The sequence below is a fragment of the Triticum aestivum genome, chromosome 2D (genome assembly GCF_018294505.1).
Source record: "Triticum aestivum cultivar Chinese Spring chromosome 2D, IWGSC CS RefSeq v2.1, whole genome shotgun sequence".
Lineage (NCBI taxonomy): Eukaryota > Viridiplantae > Streptophyta > Magnoliopsida > Poales > Poaceae > Triticum > Triticum aestivum.
The window spans coordinates 338,179,988-338,188,338 of NC_057799.1; positions in this window are offsets into that span (position 1 = coordinate 338,179,988).

The window sequence follows — 8,351 nt, forward strand, 5'->3', positions numbered from 1 at the left end:
AGTGCTTAGCTTTGGGTTCAATCATGCGGTGCTCGATCCGAGTGACAGTAGGGGAAACAACACGTATTGTATGTTGCCATCGAGGATAAAAAGATGGGGTTTTATATCATGTTGTATGAGTTTATCCCTCTACATCATGTCATCTTACCTAATGCGTTACTCTGTTCTTATGAACTTAATACTCTAGATGCATGCTGGATAGCGGTCGATGTGTGGAGTAATAGTAGTAGATGCAGGCAGGAGTCGGTCTACTTGTCACGGACGTGATGCCTATATACATGATCATGCCTAGATATTCTCATAATTATGCACTTTTCTATCAATTGCTCGACAGTAATTTGTTCACCCACGGTAATACTTATGCTATCTTGAGAGAAGCCACTAGTGAAACTTATGGCCCCCGGGTCTATTCTCCATCATATTAATCTCCCGTCAACAAGCTATCTCTGGCGTCGTTTACTTTGCATTCTTTACTTTTAGTCTTTATCATAAAAATACCAAAAATATTATCTTATCATATCTATCAGATCTCACTTTTGCAAGTGGCCGTGAAGGGATTGACAACCCCTTTATCGCGTTGGTTGTTCGAGGAGTTTTTGTGCACTGTTGCATAAAATAATAATTTATTTTTATTGATGAGCTTTCACGCAGGTTATACGTACAAAGAGAAGTTTTGATGCAAAGGCAAAATATCATTGCATGGCACATGCACGCACGTACTTGTACATGCACATGCATGCATGAAATCATGATGCAAACTATACAGAGGCAAGTCTGATAATATAGCACATACACATATATGCCCGGCTGCCTACGTAATGCTAATATAGTTGATTTAGTTTCGTGTATTTTCGTATTCGATCGGGTATTCGTGTACCGGCCGCCGCGCGGACATACACGTATTTGAATATCCACATACCAGGGCTAGCTAGCTATGTGCTCGGACTATGTCTTACAATGGCTCACGAGCCGGTTCACGTGCATCCACACTTGAACGAGTACGAGGCTGGCTATGGAATCGTTTATCTGGCAAGTAGTGGTTTAGATGCGTTAATGAGAAGAAAAAGGAAAGAAATAAAGCCAACACTTCCCCGTGCGGCATGTAAGTTTGGAAAGGAATAGACCCATCGGCAGCCGTGTTGTTGTGTTTCCTTTCATTATGCAGGCTTGACCGACAAGAAGACCACTCAAAGGAAAAGATCAAGGATGATCGGGTGATTTCTTTACAGCAGCAGCGGCCATGACGTGCGGCGCACAGCCCCTGGTGCCTATATAAAGTGAGGACCGAGGAGACAATCAAGAGACAACCCACGCAAGAAGAGGCAGCCGGCGAGGCAACAACACCTCCCGTAGGCTCTTGCACGCATAGAGAAGACGAGGAGATGCGACCCGGGCGGCAACGTCGAGGAGATCAGAGAGCGCGCCCATGCGGTGGCGCGTGCGCCAAGGGGATGCAGCGACGACATTCTCACACAGAAGCAGAGCTGCAACGAGCAAATGAAAGTGCCCGTGGAAGGACTTCCGGCGGCACAATAGTCTTATTATTTCTCTATGTGTTATTACAGGATGGCCAAAGGATGTGTTGAGTTCATGCTGTATGTATGCATCACTACCGTCCTACGGCGAGGCAGAACACATCTTGCGGGAGTGAACCCATGCAGCCGAAGGAGCCAGGCAAAGACCGGAGGCAGAGGAGACGAGGAGGCCGGCGTACGCCCATCCAAGCAAAGACGCGCCCACCGTGGTAGCGCTCTCGCCGGGCAGCACGCACGTTGCTTGCCTGTACGGCGGCGGCGCGTGCGCGAAGGCGTGAAGGAGATGGCCAGTCCAAGGGGTGGTGCGCTGACAAGGATCCTGCACCTCAGGTCAACACATATATACATCTATTCCTTTTGTATGCAGGTCGAGATACACATGCACATGCACGATGGTCCAGGAGCAGCATGCCCTGAGCATGGTCCAGGAGCAGTATGTCCTGAGCATGAAGGAGGTGTTCTCCACGCGCATGGGCGCCTAGGAGGACTAGGCCTCCATGGCTGCTCTTGGAGACGACATCATCGGCCCTCCATCACACAGCTTGTCGCCGCTGACTTCTTCAAGCTCACCAAGACGACGAGGCTACTCTTGTACTTCACGGCGCCAAGATGTTGAAGACGACGGCATACCAGCGGTGCTGCCGGCGCGCAGCCCGTTGGACTCCTTTGTGGTGGCCACCCTTGGTGATGAGGCTGACGACGTTTACTTCATCAAGCTGAAGCCCTAGAGGCGCGAGGCACGGAGGATGCTGCTGTGGATGGCGACATGGAGCTCGCTAGGACGACGCCCTCATCTTCTTCATCAAGCTGGCCCAATGGAGGACGAAGGTGTGGAGGCTCGCGAGGATGCCGCCGCCGTGCTGCGGTGGATCGCGGCATGGACTTTGCCAAGACGACGCCAATGTCAACATCAACGCGGTGCCGCAAGGATCGTGATGGGGAGCTCGCAAGGAGGACATCCGCCATCTATTTTGTCATGCTGGTGCCATAGAGGACGGAGGTGCGGCGCCCGTTGGGGATGCTGCCGACATATACTTCGTCAAGCTGGAGCCCGGAGGCGTGGAGCTCGCAGGGATGCCGCCGCGTGCCGCGGAGGATGGGGAGACGGAGCTCGCTAGGACAATGCCCGTCGTCTTCTTCATCAAGCCGGCGCCATGGAGGACAAAGGCGTGGAGGCTCACAACGATGCCGCCACCATGCCGCGGTGGATAGCGGCGCGGAGCTCGCCAAGACGACGCCCATCGCCAACATCGTCAACCCGGTACCACGGAGAATCATGGCGTGGAGCTCGCAAGGAGGACGCCACCAAATGTCAACATCATCACGCAGAGGACGGAGACATGGAGCTCGCGGGACATCACCACCAATGTCTACCTCGTCAAGATGGAGCCCGCAACCTGGAGCCAAGAGGATGACACACGCCGTTGGTGCTGCCCGCAACACGGAGCCCCGATGCGGTGTTGTCCATGACGTGGAGGAGAAGATGGTGCCACACGACGCTCTCCACGACCCGAAGCCCATGAAGACGAGGCGTGATGGCGAGGAGGCGACATGGCTTCACCAACATTAAGTTTTGATGGCCCCGTGAGGCGGCATCCTTTGCCTTGACGGACCGCCGTAAAATCGGCGTCCAGCCGAGACGAGGTGCCAACCACACCGGCATTGCCGATATGAGCGAGCGTTGGTTTTACACCGACGCCGGTCTCCATAAGAATACTCCCGTAAGGCGAACCCCTTGCATACCCCGACGAAACCGCTACATTATCAAGAAGTCCGAGCAGAGCAGGACCCATGCAACTTCAACACCAACTACATCAACGCTGTCAAGACCGATGAGTCGCGACGGCGAGGGCGAACGTGGCCAACACAAAGCCATGTTTTGAGCGGCCCGTGTACCGATGAGGACATGGGCTTTGCCGCCGTCCACACCACACACACACACCATCATCATCATGCATGGAGAACGTGAAGCGAAGACGACGAAGACGACCAACGGCTTAATCGGAGGTATCTCACGGAGCAACTGGCGGGAGTAATTAACCGGGAGCCTTTCGAGGCCCCGGGGACCAGGAGACCGCACATCGCCATAGTCAGGCAGGCCGCGCTAGTAGGCCATGGAGCGCAACCATTTTTTATGGAATCTTGTAGTTTTGTTCATCCAAAGAGATAAATGAAATACTTGTTTCCTGTATCATTTTTCTTTGTGTACTACGGTACACTGGCACGCCCGCATTTTTCTTTTTCCCCGGCGCATGAGAGAAATCCATACTCCTTCTCTTCCCTTCTTCCGGAGTGCTTATAAGATTTTTCTCGTGTCAAAAAAATTGGCACGCCCAGTGGGACCTGGTTCTCCTCCCATCTTTGCTTCGTTGTGGTCGTCTAAATCGTCTTTGCCAATCACCCAATGTACATACTGCAAGGATCTCTACCGGTAAGCCTCTTTATTGCAGGTGAACTCTCCCACAACAGCAAATCGGAGCCGGTGATGATCTTGTATGGATTATTGCCGCCTATGGTCTTCATCGAGCATGGTGCCAGGGTCTACATGTACTAAGCCCAAGATCCCGCGCAGATTCAAACTGTGCAGTCATAGAGGGCGCAAAGGCGGGCAGCCACCAAGACGATGGAGCACCACGAGCTAATGCTGGAGGCGCACCCTGTTGAAGGAGTCATCAAGGGCAGACATCCATGGAGACGTGGAGGCAGCTCAACGCCTCCGCTCTAATACCGCCAACAGGAGGGCAAGTGCGGCATCCCTTCATGCCTCCACCTTGATCGACTCCCACTCGAAGCCGCCAACACTGACAGCAAGACGCACCGAGGTCAAGCTGCATGAAGGCTTGGAGGCCATCTCCCACAGCACGCCTAGGCTCATGGTTGTAGAGCGGGGGGCATCCTGACATGCCCCTATGCTGGAACCAATGGTCAAGACATCAAGATGATGCGAGGAAGCCTCGACCCACTCATCGGTGGAGGCCATGGGACCCTCCATGGAAAACACTTCCACCATGACATGCGTACCGTCCTAGGCGGGGAGCTCGGCCACAACTCCAGGCAATGGCGGACAGGGCTGCATCATGCACTCTGCGCCATGCACCACCCGTCCTCTCCAGGCGAAGGGTTGTCAATGCAAGTGCCAGCTAGGGCTTGCGCGAAGTAACATGAGACTCATCCAAGGCGGGGTACCATCCACACCATCGCCGACATGGAGTGCCCCCTTAGGCGGGGCGCCGTCTACACCTCTGTCAGCATGGAGTTCCCCAAGACGGGGCATCATCTACCTCAGTCGAGACGGACCTCGAATAGGAGGTTTTTTTTTCATCTCCGTCGACATAGATATCACAAAAGACGGAGCGCCATCTACAACGCCGATATGGAGCTCGCCCAAGGTGGGGCGCCGTCCACACCACCACCAACGCGGAGCTTGCTCAAGGCGGAACTCCATCTACATCACCATCGTCAACATGGATTGCCCCCAAGGCGGGGCGCATTCTACACCTACATCAACATGGAGTTCCCCCAAGGCGGGGCACCATCTACCTCCATCGACACGGAGCTCGGCTAGGCGGGGCTCCTTTTTTGTCACCGTTGCCACAAATATCGTCAAAAGACGGGGGAACGTCTACAACGCCATTGCGGAGCTCGGCCAAGGTGGGGACGTCATCTACATTGTTGCCATCCACACGGAGCTTGGCCTAGGCGGGCTTTGGTCGCCGCCGCCAACAAGGAGCTTAGCCTTGGGGTGGTGGTCAGTCTACACCGTTACAGACATGTTTACGCCCCAGGAGGATCTAAAGTGTCACCGACACTGAGCTCGCCTAAGAGCGAGCACCGTCTACACCATCTTGGAGTTTCCCAAAGGTGGGCACGTATTTTGCGCCTCTACCAACAGGGGCTCGGCCAAGGCATGGTGTTGTCCACACCGCCGCCAGTGGAGCTCACTAGAGGTGTAGCATCATTTGCACCACCCTCCAACGTGAAGCATCGCCCGAGGGCGCGTGCCATTTACATAGCCTCGGAGCACGCCCATGGTGGGCATGGCGCTTGCTCTTCGCTGACACGGAGCGCGCCAAAAGTTGGGCATCGTTCACACACCAATCTCGAAGCTCGCCCAAGCCAGGGTAGTCATTTTAAACTGCCACCAACCTAGAGCTTGCCGAAGCCGGGGGATCCCGCGGGCACGAAGCCCGTCCATTGGTAGGTGTGGTCTAGCCACCCCTAACATGGAGCTCGTCCGAGGTGATCCACATTTTGTGTTGCCGCTAACATGGAGGTCCCCAAGTTAGTCGAGCTTCTAAGCTGCCTCCAACGTGGCGGGCTTGCCCAAGGTTGGGTGGTACCTATATCGTCGCCGCCACGAAGCCCATCGACGGTGGGGCATCATCTACACCTCCGCCAATGCAGGTCTCTCCCTAGGTGGGGTGTCATCGACACGAACCTCATCAAGGCAGGGCTTCATCTACACCTCCAACGTGAAGCTCACCCAAAGTGGGGCATGATCTATACCATCATCAATATGGAGCTCGCCCCAGGTGGGGTGTCATCTACACCGCCGCCAAGGCGGAAACCCGTCTACAACGTTGCCGACACGGAGCCCACCCCATGGTGGTGCACCATCTACATTGCAGCTGACACAAGCCATTGTCCGGGGCCATTCGCGCCAACTCTCAATTTGACAAGGTCGTTGGTTACACCGACACCATCATTCACCGGGCCATGTTGCATGGTGTCAACATGCCAATCCTGTGTTGCCGCTTGTTGTGGTGGCGACATCTCCCTCCCACATCTACCCGAACATCCACACTGATGCACATCACCAACATCGTCTTAGCGTTGGCGAGGGCAAAGCTATACTCCATCGACATGTCTCTTTTCCGATGAAGCAATCCACGGAGCGCAACCATTTTTTTATGGAATCTTGTAGTTTTGTTCATCCAAACAGATAAATGAAATACTTGTTTCCTGTATCATTTTTCTTTGTGTACTACGGTACACTGGCACGCCCGCATTTTTCTTTTTCCCCGGCGCATGAGAGAAATCCATACTCCTTCTCTTCCCTTCTTCCGGAGTGCTTATAAGATTTTTCTCGTGTCAAATAGCAAGGTTCTTATTTGTTTGTGTAGGTACGAGGGACTTGCGTGTGGCCTCCTACTGGATTGATACCTTGGTTCTCAAAAACTGAGGGAAATACTTACGCTACTTTGCTGCATCACCCTTTCCTCTTCAAGGGAAAACCAACACAGTGCTCAAGAGGTAGCAAGAAGGATTTCTGGCGCCGTTGCCGGGGAGTCTACGCACAAGTCAAGACATACCAAGTACCCATCACAAACTCTTATCCCTCCCATTACATTATTTGCCATTTGCCTCTCGTTTTCCTCTCACCCACCTCACCCTTGCCGTTTTATTCGCCCTCTCTTTCCGTTTGCCTCTTTTTCGCTTGCTTCCTGTGTGTTCGTTCTCTGTACTGCCATCATGTCTGAAACGGGGGAGGTTATCATTGATAAGGATAATAGTATGGAAAACTTTGATGTTTTTGATGATCCTCTTGAAGATCCTACTATTTTACACACTAAAAAGTTTTGGATTGGTAGCGGTAAAGGGAAAGGAGTTCTTCAAGCTTTCTTTACTTGTGCCGGTACCTTACCCTCTATGGGTGGGTCTATTCTTCATAGAACTAGTAGTCTTGCGGAGGCTATATCCTTGCTCGTAGTTGAACTTGAAAGACAATTTATTCATTTGCATCCTTGCATACAAAGGATCTTTCTAGAGTTCTCCAATATAGAGCATTCTTCTGTTAAGCGAGCTGCTACTATCTTTTTGGCACATGAGTTCAGATTTATAATGAAAGAGGCCAATGAAATTTTTGCGCATTATAGGGTGGACGCTGGTCGTCCTCCCATAGAGGCTATCCTTTTTAATCAAGAAGATTTAATGCGCTTATGATCCGTAGATCATGTTGCTTACAATGAAAACCTTAGAAAAAAGGTTCCTACCGATGTTCTAGTTGATAGAATTTCCGAAATTAATGATGACTTTGCTATCCAGAACAACGGGTTAGGTTTTTCTCTTGAACAAAGGCTCATGAATTATTGCCAAAAGAATGCTTATAATGATGAATTGGTTGTGCAATATAAGGGGCCAAAGGAGGAACCCATACCTCCTGAGCTTGACCTTGGGGACTTTTGTCCTATTAAATTTAGCCCTTTTGATTAATTTTGCTTGCCACAAAGAAAACTTGCTGCTGAACATAGGGAATATGATATGAGTTTTCATGATTTACCCTACTATCATTATGGCAACACCTAGATCTATCCTTGCCTTTATGCCTAGCTAGGGGCGTTAAACGATAGCGCTTGTTGGGAGGCAACCCAATTTTATTTTATTTTTTGCTTTTTGGTTCTGCTTAGGAATAAATAATACATCTAGCTTCTGTTTAGATGTGGTTTTGTGTTTTAATTAGTGTTTGTGCCAAGTAGAACCTTTGGGAAGACTTGGGGAAAGTCTTTGCGATCTTGCTGTAAAAAACAGAAACTTTAGCGCTCACGAGATTAGCTACAACTTTTTACTTGAGAGTGCTATTTAGTTGATTCTTTTTGGAGATGATTAACAGATAAATTCCTCACGTCCAGCAATTTATTTTAGAATTTTTGGAGTTCCAGAAGTTTGCGTTAGTTACAGATTACTACAGACTGTTCTGTTTTTGACAGATTCTGTTTTTCGTGTGTTGTTTGCTTATTTTAATGAATCTATGGCTTGTAATGGAGCTTATGAACCATAGAAAAGTTGGAATACAGTAGGTTTAATACCAATATAATT